At 32.3% G+C, this 13030-nt stretch overlaps 1 long non-coding RNA gene across 2 annotated transcripts in view; it reads left to right on the forward strand.

The window, feature by feature from the left end:
• The first annotated feature begins 897 nt into the window (after positions 1-897).
• The window catches only part of LOC144548025 (uncharacterized), a 44379-nt gene continuing 32246 nt past the window's right edge, over positions 898-13030 (forward strand). The window contains exons 1-3 of one of the 2 annotated variants that reach the window (XR_013509206.1): positions 898-1953; positions 8485-8570; positions 8717-8923. This is a non-coding gene — a long non-coding RNA (uncharacterized LOC144548025). Of the gene's footprint in view, positions 1954-8484; positions 8571-8716; positions 8924-13030 lie in introns of those variants that run through there. The other variant, XR_013509205.1, reaches the window with a different exon arrangement.

A 13030-nucleotide genomic window follows, 5' to 3' on the forward strand; every position in this document is an offset into this window, starting at 1 on the left:
ATACATGTAAAAAAAAAATAACAAATTTATTGTGATCCCACTATCATACCATTTTTAATTACCTTTCTCTTGTTGGTATATTTCAAATTAGATTGATGAAAGACTACCAAATTTGTAACGACCCGGCCAGTTTGACTAATCGAGAGCTTTGACTCAGTCAGGAGTAGGCAAAACCTAAATCCAAACCATATACGAATTTGTTATCGTATTCCAAAATATAGGGGTAGGTGTCTATCTACCCCTGGATATAGCTAGCTCTGCCACTGTTCACAAGCCCTTGAGGAAAGCAGCAACATGTTGTTGGATAAGTATCCTCTCAATTACTGTAAAAGATTCCCTTCACTTTACGGTTTGAGATTAACTCTCAGCTGCTTTGAGATTCGAGCTAGCGCAGGTAGAAGTATTATTGGGCTTTGAAATTCGTGCCAAGTTAAAAGAAATGGTCCAGATTCAGTAATTGTAAAAGATTCCCTATTACAGCACCGGGGAGGATGTGAATTCCATATTTTTGATGTCAGATATCTCTTGTCTAGCTCTGTTTTCTCTCCTCCAATAGGTACATTACATTCTTGCGTAATCTCTCATTGATGCGAACTTCATTTTTGTTGTTGTTGTTATTGTTATTAGCTTAAATAAATAGTAGCTAATGCACGGTTCAATTAATTTCTTTTGTTACTACAATGGTGATTTCTTTTAGATTGATAATATGATGTGATAATTCATGGGATGTACCACAGTTTCTAAATTAGCAAATTTGCTTTAAATTTTTTTTTTTTTAAAGACACACTAGCTAATTAATTGGTTCAAATATTTTCTTCCCTTATATGTAGCACTCTCACACTCTTAATTACAATTCATAATTAATTTTTGGGATGGAGTGATTTAGAAATTATGAATCCCTTAATTGCTAAACTCAGTGACATGGCGAATTTTAATTTCTAAATGTTTTATGAGATAGATGTACTCTTAGTATTCCTTTCATTCTGTGTGTAGTACCTTTTCCTTTTAATTTTTTTTTTTTTGTAAATTTGAAGCTTAATTTAAATATTCATAAGTGGTGTAAAGCATAACGGCAAGACAAGGAAATGGTGAAATGCTCTTGCTTTTAGTAATGTGGATATCCATATGTTTTATTCTTTACTTCTTCTTTCCTCTTTGATGATATGAAAATTCTTTGCTTGATAGACTAGCTACATACTTTCCTCTTTTGAACTCCTTAAAAAACTGAAAATTTTAAATTTACTATGCATTAAAAAAAGATAAACCAATTCACCATGAATTCTGTGGAATTCAAAATTCACCACGGATGCAACTTCATGTACAAAAATTGGGTGGGCCCCACATGTTTTTGGCCACTTAAGTTGGTTAAAAAAAGAGTTTTTGGACGGAAGACTCAACGTGAAGTTGCGTTAATGCTAAATTTTGAACTCTCACAAAATCGTGGTTTTTTTAATTTATCATTTTTTTAATGGTGAAAATAAAAGTTTCGTCTTAACAAACAATTAGATTTCTTTTCCTTTACTTTATCATTTTTTTCTCTTTCTCCTTTTTTCCCCTATTCCAAACAGGTTAAAAGAGGAAGATAGATATATTATATAGGAGTATCTTTCTTTTACTTTTAAAATAGAAAGAGAGGTATATTAGGGGTATTTTTTTCCTCCTTTTCTTTTACTTCTCTGTTCAGCAGGGTATCTTTATGTACTTTTTTATTTATTTCCTTTTCTTTAGCAATAGAGCAAGATGTCTCCCTCTCTCCTCTCACTAGCACTTCTAAATTTTGGTAATTTCATACAACTAATTTTCCTTTTATCTTACATATAGTTGAATTTGAGCATCAGTTTTAGTGCTCAGTGTTAAGGGAATTACAAAAGGAGAACAACAAACTAGAAAATAGAGAAACACATGGAATGCTAGAGCAACAACTTCCCTATTTTGGATCATATCTCTTACAAGGTAAAGATTTTATATTGTCTTGAATCTTTCTGTGTTTTATTATAACCTTCTCTATTATTACTTTATTATTATTTTATGATAATTGTTACCATTATATATGTTCTATTACTTACGAGTTTCATTTAATATTTCAAACGATTTTAGTATGATTTTAGTGGTAATTTAATAGTGGAAGAGAGAAAATTTATATATTCTTAAATTCTTATTGATATCAGACTATATTTTTATAATATGGGTTATTCAGTTCTTAGTGTGATTGCCCATAAAGAAAGAGAAAGAAATTAATCACATCGGTGTGGAATTATAAGGCTTCAATTTGTTTTTATTACTTTTGTAGTCTATTATGTAATTTAGTGTTTTTTACAAACCGCAAGGACAATAGGAGTATTTTTTTTTTTTATCATAATTTAATATTTTTGTTTAGTAAATTTTCGTACAGCTTTAAATAATTTTCTTACAACTTTTTTATTTGAACTTATTGACTAGAACGACAAGTATAGAAATATTCAATTAGATAATTTAAATGATCTACTAGAAGTAGGAAATGTATTAGAAATTTGTTTACTTTTTTATAATAGAATTTAAGGAAACTAATATTGTGCAGTAGTTGATAAAAGAGAGTCCAATGCTAGAAGAAAGATTATTCAGGGGCAAAATTGACTAAAAAATAACAAAAAATATATAGTGTTATGTCAATAATAAATTACGTTGTGTTAATATCAGTTGCCAGTTTGAAATTCCACAATTTCAAATCAAACTATTTTAAACCGAATAGTCCAAATCAATTTTTAGTTCTCATTCAAGAAAATTTGTCAAACAATTTGAATATCACAACCGATTAATAGAAATGCAGTTGTTGACTTATCAAACTTACATATCAAAACAAATTTATATTTTATTTAGAAATTATGTATCAGATTTCTCATTATCTTAAAATCAAGTTAATGATAAACTTTAAATTCTTATTTTGATCTTAAACAAAAACTTTCATGTAAATTGAGAAAACAACATTGCCTAAATGAATCATTTAATTAATTAATCCTATTATGTATACTATCTAATGCCTTAAGTAACAAAATTAAAACACAAATAATGACATAAAAGTATAGATTTTGAAAAAAAATCCTAATTTCAACAATTTTTCATTATGTTTGTTATCATTTGTTCGTCCTTTAACATCAATAGACAAAATCGTTATTTCTTAGATTGAAGAAATTAACCATTGCAATGCAACCATCAAAAGGGAGCCAGTGTAATTGCAGAGTTGGTCGGACCACTACTAAAACGCCTTAAACTAGCCAAGGAGCGAGTTCCCAAAAATTCAGAGATGGAAAATATCATCGAACAAATTAGCATAGAGGTTGAAAAGACAAAAAAAAAACCCTCACAACTAGTCCCCATTAGTAGGGGTGTACAAAAATATTGTCGACCCACCCGACCCGTCTGACCCGTCCGACCCGACCCGTATCTTACCGGGTTGAGATGTTACTGGGTCGGGTACGGGTTGGATTTTGACAAACCCGTTACTCTGGGTCGGGTCATGGGTTAGCTCTTAATAACCCGTTTATACCCGGACCCGGCCTCAAATTATTTTTTGCACCGGCAACTGAAGGATTCCAGTTGGTAAAGCAGGAGAGGCTGTCAGAGAAGCAGAAATAATTTTTTCGCAGTTGAGTCCCTAATTGATTAGGCTATTTTGGCAAATAGGAAAGGGGCGGCACTCTGAAGCATTAATTAGGAACTTTAGATGAAGGGACGGGAACCACTGGTCTTCCTGTTTTTACTTCTTAATTAATTTACTTTATATTTCTAGTTTGTCTTTTCCTTATGCACTTTAATTTCTATTAAGTAGCCCTGCTACTTTAAAATAGAATCAGTTTTGTGAAGTATAATCTGTAAGCCACAAAGAAACTGAGTTCAAGATTGAAGCTCACAATATTTGAATAATTGCTTGAGGCATTTTCTTAAGAAGGACATCAAGATCTGATTTTGACAGATTTTTTTTTCCCAGAGTATACATAAATTATTTATCAGAAGTCAAACTAATGGTGTAGTTAATCTTATCAGTTGATGATAAGACTAAGAGTAAGAGTATGAAAATTCATTCCTTCTATGGTAAGGGTATGAAGGACAAACTCCAAACTGAAGACAACATTGTGCATCACCTTCACAGAAAACATTTTTTTTCAATGGGCCCATTATTGTTTTCTGTTTTACAAACATTTTATTTACTAAACCACACTATCAAAATTATAACCCGTTTAACCCGTCTAACCCGCATAACTCGTAATAACCCGTATATAAAAAAATAGATGGGTTGGGTTGGGTTATGGGTGGGTCAAGTAAAGAATTTTTTGTAACCCGGTGTAATCGGGTTGGGTTCAAATTTTAATAAAATATCATCGACCCGCCCGTTGTACACCCCTACCCATTAGTGTATTAATAATACCCGGGTCGGGTATACCCTACCCTGCCTGCCCGTGCCCGCTGCCCGGGGTACTCGTGCCCGAGCTCGGGTATGGGTCGGGTACGCGGGTAGGGGCAAAAACCGGACCGGACGGGGTTTTTTGGACCCATACCCGACTATACCCTACCCGACCATACCCGTACCCGACCTTACCCGTACCCGACCTTACCCATACCCGACTTTACCCTACCCGGGTACCCGTCTACCCTTACCCGTACCCTTATACCCGACCCAAATTCAAACCCCAAATTCAAATTCCCCCCCAAATCCTTAATTTCTATTTTTAAAAATCTGTTTTTTAATTTCTGTTTTTAAAATTCTGTTTTTATTTCTGTTTTTTAATTTCTGTTTTTAAATTTCTGTTTTTAAAATTCTGTTTTTATTTCTGTTTTTTAATTTCTGTTTTTTAATTTCTGTTTTTTCATTTATGTTTTTAAATTTATGTTATTAAAATTCTGTTTTTATTTCTGTTTTTTAATTTCTGTTTTTAAAATTCTGTTTTTATTTCTGTTTTTTAATTTCTGTTTTTTAATTTCTGTTTTTAAAATTCTGTTTTTATTTCCGTTTTTTAATTTCCGTTTTTTAATTTCTGTGTTTTAATTTCTGTTTTTTAATTTCTATTTTTAAAATTCAGTTTTTAATTTCAGTTTATTAATTTATGTTTTTAAAATTCTGTTTTAATTTCTGTTTTTTTATTTATATTTTATTGTTTTAAAGTAAAAAAAACACATAACAAAAACAGAAAAAAAATATCAGGAAAGAAAACGGAAAAAAATGAAAAAAAAAATCAGAAAAAAAACAGCAAAAAAAAAAAAAATACCCGTACCCGTACCCGCCCTACCCGTCAAGGGTACACGGGTACGGATATAGGACGGGTAGGGTATGGTTTTTGAAAAATATACCCGACATACCCTTACCCTTATACCCGTCCTACCCGTCCTACCCTTACCCGAGACGTACCCATACCCGTCCCGGGTATACCCGGGGTACCCGTACCCGCCCGACCATTAATACACTAGTCCCCATAACCCACGCGTCCCATCTCTTTCTTTCTCCTCTTCATACCAGAATTTTTTTTCCTGACCGTGATAGACAATGAAGTCATGTTTTTTTTTTTTCTTGGCCGTGATAGACAATAAAGTCCCCCTTTTTTTTCCGTTGTTTAGTCAGAGGTTAATCTTTTTCGCTAAGCAGGATGTGATGGTATATAATGTCCCCTGGACATTATAAACTATCACATTTTTCTTACATGTCGAATTTCTCCATATCCCTTCTCTATTGTTGATATTTTTAATTTATTTTTCTATTAATAAAAATTTCGGCATATATGAGGGTGTCTGTCAAATTGCAGACCACCGTCTTTCCTTTTTATACGTTTAGCTATTTATTATGCTTTTAGTAAAGATACGACTACATGTATTTGAGGGGGTAACTCCAAACCAAAGCCTACTCTCCAGAGCACACATTTTAATTAACAGCAATACAACGAAATTCATTAAAGCTTATAAAACCAAATGGATGAACCAATAAAATTATTCTTAAAAAGTAAAGATCACACGGCATGGACTAATTAAGTGTGCATATATAGGCACTTGAGAGACAAAAAAAAAATGGCATTCCTGTTATGAAAAGAAATGTGCCTCGCATGGGTTCCATTCATGGTTGTGAAACTCCGAATAAGATATTTAACTGTGTAATTGGAATCAGATGAATAGTCGGAACCTGAAGAATTGAATAGGAAATTCGGATTATTTTTTACAGAAGCTTGTTTTTGTAGAAAAAAATATAAAAAGATTGATAAAAAAAATAATTTTAATAAAAATTATATTAAGACAAAAGATTACAATCAAATAATACACGAATTATAAAATATAATACAAGAATTACAAAAAATAACACATTTTTTATTGTCATAAGTTATGCCAAGCTGGCTGGATCACCTCATCATCCTCTGTATTAAAAAATACGGAGGGGTATCGTTGTACATACCCAACTGTATTAAAATACAAAGGGGATCACATCACCTCATCGTCCTCATCACATAATTTGTTTTTTTTTTTATTCGAAATCATAGATGAACAACTGTAAGAAAAAAAATACATAAAATAACTGAAGGACTTGGACTTGACTCGGCCTGACTCAGACAAAAAATCAAACAACTTGGCTGAGTCAACCCGATTCAACCGAGTTTTGATGAAAAAATCATATGAGTGTGAAACTTAGACAACACAGCTTAGACCCGACCGATACTGTTCTGACTCAGCCGATTTTCCAATCCATGGTCCATTGATTACTAGTACCAGTAGGCTTATCACTATCTGCTTCCAGAGCCGGTACTAGCGGTGGGGGCATTTTACCTAGATAGTACGCTTGACGAGGAGCGTATCATCTTTTAGATAGTTTGAGGCCTCCAGGACCTAACTCTTGATGTAGGTGTTGTAGCCCCAACTGGCCTAATGTTTTAATAGGACGGTGTGTTTAGAGGCTAAAATAAGTCTAATGTTCCATGGGTATGTGATCAAAATAAGTCTAATGTTCAGTCAAAACCTTCCAATTCAAGTTATGTATGAATTGGTTTTTAAAGTATAAATTATAATTGTTAAAACCGAGTACGAAAACACAAATTATTAAAAAAAGTGTATAATTTATATTTATTTAGAAAAAAATACCAATCATTCTTAAATCTGAATTCATGAAATGAAGCACTACATTAACCAATATACCAAAAACACTAAACTAAATTTCAAAAAGATATAAATTAAAACACAACACATATAAAAAACACTACATTTACCAATATAAATAAATTTTACAATTACATTAAACAAATTGTTAAATGAACAACATTCTAACTAAAAAAACATGTAAACATAACATAAAATCCAAGGTCTGAGACTTTATACATTTACATGATCAATATCTAAGAAAAACTACTGTTAAACAAAATAAAATATAAAAAAGCTTAATCAGAACCTGAAAAATGCAGTTATGCCTATAGGTTATAATGATTACAGATCTCCTCGCAAGCTTTCTGAATTAGGGTACGTAGAACATTGAAAATCGAACACTTGAGTGAAGGGTGACATCCGTTTGAAGTTTCTTCATCCCCTATTGCCTTCTCAGTGAAGATATCGCCTCCCGTGTCTTACCTCTCGCCTTAGCATCATCTGTTTAGAGGAGTTGCCTCAAAGGAATATATATGTACATGGAAGGGATGTTTAGATATGGGAGACATGCATGTCTTAGAAAAAGATAGATAGAGATGCATTATAACAGGAGGGCATGGATCGATGATGTGAAATTTATTGCATTTCTTTTATCACACATGGATCATACAAAAAAATTACATATAATTAGAAGCATAATTTTTATCTAAAAAGCCTCCTACCGAGCATTTACACACGCTTCTGAAAATGAGCTAGAACATTTATACAGGTTTTTTTTTTAATTGTGCATTAATCTTGGAGCACATTTATACACGGTTCTTTATAAAAATATGTGTATGAATATTGAAGCTCATTTTTGGAGCGCACCTTCTTGCTTTACACATGGATTTAATGAAAATTTTGAGAAAATGTATATGATGTACCTTAGTTGATTAGCGTTTTTGCGGTAGTGACACTTTGCGAAATATTTCATTAATTCGGAGTCATAATTGAGAAAATGTTTTTGCTGATCATCTATACAAAAAAGAAAAATTACCTTGTTTAGTCTTATGCATATTCATTTACTACGTACAGGAGGATTCTTGGAATTAAATCCAAAAAAGAAGAATTTGTAAGCCGTATTATCATATATATTATAAATAAGTAACTCAAACAAGAGTATGATTAAGAAATGGTCCCCTAGTGTATTCTCATTGCTCGAATAATAAAAAATTAAATGTGCTAATACAAGATTTCGCAATTTGCATTAGTGTCTGTGCAAAAATGCAGCGGATGCAACTAGTTTTTTTTTTATTATTAATTACATCATTTCGTGGACGGAGATGACATGCTTTTGGGTGTCTAATTAATTACATATGTCATTACGTGTTTAATTACATCAAGTATATATTCATCCAGGAACCTCTAAGCCTACAAAACAAAGCAATCAACAAATGCAGCAATAATTCCATCATTGCTAGTGTGATCAAAATTTTCCCGAAATGGTACGCACTATCTTTTTTTATACAGATGTCAAAATAAAGTTTTCTATGAAAAATGAGTGTTTAGAAACTAATTAGCGAGAAATTCCTCTAATTCATATATTAATCATCTTTAAAATTCCTTTTGCGCACTGTGTGATTTAATGAAGGCGTCAACTCAAGTTGTCATAAAGAAGGTCGGGCCAGTTGGCGGGAGTGGTGGGGTAGTGAAAGATATGAATATCAATGGCGTCAATCGTATTGTTAAGATCAGTGTTGAACATAGTCTTGACGTTATTGATTGTCTTAAAGTACGTTTTCTACATGATAACGGTAAGAAAAGTACTGAGGTGTGGGGTGAACCCGGAGGAGATCTGGTAGAGGTACCACCTTTTTTAATCTCTAAACTAATAAAATTCCAACTTTGTGAGCGAGAAGTGCAAAGTCTTATTTCTTGGCAAAGCAAATTGACCACATTGATCCATTACTTCATAACAATAGAGGAGGAATGTAGTGAAATGCAGGACATGTTATCCTATTGTTAACATGACCACTTGAACTGGTACTGATAATTGTACCAATGGGGCTTCTTAAGTGATGAAAAACAAAATAATATAGTGACCAAGGATTTTTCTGTGAAATTTTGCACGAAAAATATTAAAGTAATCATTGAATCGAACCTACACTTATGTTGGAATGAAATGAAGTGAATTTTGTCACCAATTTTGAACTTTGATTAATGTGTTCATCATAATAAATGTTGATTAATGTAGCCACTAAAAGGACATTAATGATATATGTTATATGCTCTGTCTTGTAGTACTTAAATCTTGAAGATTCTGAGTACATTACCTCTGTTAAAGGCCACTATGGTGAATTCGACAGGGGTATAATTGTTCTGAGCTCACTTGAATTTGAGACAAACATGAGATCTTTTGGACCATATGGTACAGGAGGGGAATTCCCCTTTGAACTTCCAGCAATTGGTGGTCAAATTATTGGTTTCTATGGACGCTCAGGATGGTATCTTGATGCACTTGGAGTTTACGTCAAGGTGCAGATGTCAAAATGAAGTTTTCTATGAAAAATGAGTGTTTAGAAACTAATTAGCGAGAAATTCCTCTAATTCATATATTAATCATCTTTAAAATTCCTTTTGCGCACTGTGTGATTTAATGAAGGCGTCAACTCAAGTTGTCATAAAGAAGGTCGGGCCAGTTGGCGGGAGTGGTGGGGTAGTGAAAGATATGAATATCAATGGCGTCAATCGTATTGTTAAGATCAGTGTTGAACATAGTCTTGACGTTATTGATTGTCTTAAAGTACGTTTTCTACATGATAACGGTAAGAAAAGTACTGAGGTGTGGGGTGAACCCGGAGGAGATCTGGTAGAGGTACCACCTTTTTTAATCTCTAAACTAATAAAATTCCAACTCTGTGAGCGAGAAGTGCAAAGTCTTATTTCTTGGCAAAGCAAATTGACCACATTGATCCATTACTTCATAACAATAGAGGAAGAATGTAGTGAAATGCAGGACATGTTATCCTATTGTTAACAGGACCACTTGAACTGGTACTGATAATTGTACCAATGGGGCTTCTTAAGTGATGAAAAACAAAATAATATAGTGACCAAGGATTTTTCTGTGAAATTTTGCACGAAAAATATTAAAGTAATCATTGAATCGAACCTACACTTATGTTGGAATGAAATGAAGTGAATTTTGTCACCAATTTTGAACTTTGATTAATGTGTTCATCAATAGTAAATGTTGATTAATGTAGCCACTAAAAGGACATTAATGATATATGTTATATGCTCTGTCTTGTAGTACTTAAATCTTGAAGATTCTGAGTACATTACCTCTGTTAAAGGCCACTATGGTGAATTCGACAGGGGTATAATTGTTCTGAGCTCACTTGAATTTGAGACAAACATGAGATCTTTTGGACCATATGGTACAGAAGGGGAATTCCCCTTTGAACTTCCAGCAATTAGTGGTCAAATTATTGGTTTCTATGGACGCTCAGGATGGTATCTTGATGCACTTGGAGTTTACGTCAAGGTGTGTAATAAAATTATTATTATTGATAATATACATCTCTATTTTATCTGTTGTAAAATCCATCTGAAATCAAGTAACAAACAATTTCATAAAATATTCTACATTTTTAAAATGTTAAACAAAATAAACCTTCAGATTTGTAAACAAAACATAATTCCTAAACCCAAATATCGATCATATCATGCTCCCACACTATTCCCTCTCGTTTACTTCCACCTTGTATTTTCTAATAGAAAATGTATTTCTAAATACAATTGAATTATCAAAATTAAGAGTTGAGTTGGATAACAAAGATGAAATTCAAAAGAAGCTCAAATCCAAGTTACTGATCGTGGAGCATTATTTCTCATACTTTTTTAATTGGTTGTTCACTTTTGATTGACTCGCATATGCATTGGTTTTTATATTGATAGACCGAGTCCTTAAAAAGCAAGAATGATGAATTACTAAAATTCAGAGCTGAGTTGAATAACAAAGATGAAACTCAAAAGAAACTCGAATCTGAGGTACTGATTGTGGAGTATTATTTCTCATACTTTTTAATTGGTTGTTCACTTTTAATTAACTCGCATATGCATCGATTTTTCTATTGATAGATCGAGTCCTTGAAAAATAAGAATGATGAATTACCAAAATTAAGAGATGAGTTGGATAACAAAAATGAAATTCAAAACAAGCTCGAATATGAGGTACTGATCGTGGAGTATTATTTTTCATACTTTTTTAATTGGTAGTTCACTTTTGATTGACTCGCATATGCATTGGTTTTTCTATTGATAGATCGAGTCCTTAAAAAGCAAGAATGATAAATTACCAAAATTAAGAGCTGAGTTGGATAACAAAGATAAAATTCAAAAGAAGCTTGAATCTGAGGTACTGATTGTGGAGTATTATTTTTCATACTTTTTTAATTGGTCGTTCACTTTTGATTGACTCACATATTCATTGGTTTTTCTATTGATAGATCGAGTCATTGAAAAGACAGAATGATGAATTACCAAAATTAAGAACTGAGTTGGATAACAAAGATGAAATGCAAAAGAAGCTCGAATCTGAGGTAGTAATCGTGGAGTATTATTTTTCACATTTTTTTAATTGGTTATCCACTTTTGTTTGACTCGCAAATACATTTGTTTTTCTATTGATAGATCGAGTTCCTAAAAAGCAAGAATGATGAATTACCAAAATTAAGAGCTGAGTTGGATAACAAAGATGAAATTCAAAAGAAGCTCGAATCCGAGGTACTGATCGTGGAGTATTATTTCTCATACTTTTTCAATTGGTCGTTCACTTTTGATTGACTCGCATATGCAATGGTTTTTCTATTGATAGGTCGAGTCCTTAAAAAGCAAGAATGGTGAATTATCAAAATTAAGAGCTGAGTTGGATAACAAAGATGAAATTCAAAAGCAGCTCGAATCTGAGGTACTGATCGTGGAGTATTATTTTTCATACATTTTTAATTAGTTATTCACTCGCATATGCATTGGTTTTTCTATTGATAGATCGAGTCCTTAAAAACCAAGAATGATGAATTACCAAAATTAATCGTTTAGTTGGATAACAAAGATAAAATTCAAAAGAAGCTCATATCTGAGGTACTGATCGTGGAGTATTAATTTTCATACTGTTTTTAATTGGTTATTCACTTTTGATTTACTTGCATATGCATTGGTTTTTCTATGGATAGATCGAGTCCTTAAAAAACAAAAAGGATGAATTACCAAAATTAAGAGCTGAGTTGGATAACAAAGATGAAATTCAAAAGAAGCTCGAATCCGAGGTACTGATCGTGGAGTGTTATTTTTCATACTTTTTTAATTGGTTGTTCACTTTTAATTGACTCACATATGCATTGGTTTTTCTATTGATAGATCGAGTCCTTAAAAACCAAGAATGATGAATTACCAAAATTAAGAGCTGAGTTGGATAACAAAGATGAAATTCAAAAGAAGCACGAATTTGAGGTACTGATCGTGGAGTATTATTTTTTTATACTTTTTTAATTGGTTGTTCACTTTTGATTGACTCGCATATGCATTGGTTTTTCTATCGATAGATCGAGTCCTTAAAAAACAAAAAGGATGAATTACCAAAATTAAGAGCTGAGTTGGATAACAAAGATGAAATTCAAAAGAAGCTCGAATCCGAGGTACTGATCGTGGAGTGTTATTTTTCATACTTTTTTAATTGGTTGTTCACTTTTAATTGTCTCACATATGCATTGGTTTTTCTATTGATAGATCGAGTCCTTAAAAACCAAGAATGATGAATTACCAAAATTAAGAGCTGAGTTGGATAACAAAGATGAAATTCAAAAGAAGCTCGAATTTGAGGTACTGATCGTGGAGTATTATTTTTTTATACTTTTTTAATTGGTTGTTCACTTTTGATTGACTCGCATATGCATTGGTTTTT

Source organism: Carex rostrata, chromosome 32, assembly GCF_964058835.1.
Source record: "Carex rostrata chromosome 32, lpCarRost1.2, whole genome shotgun sequence".
NCBI lineage: Eukaryota > Viridiplantae > Streptophyta > Magnoliopsida > Poales > Cyperaceae > Carex > Carex rostrata.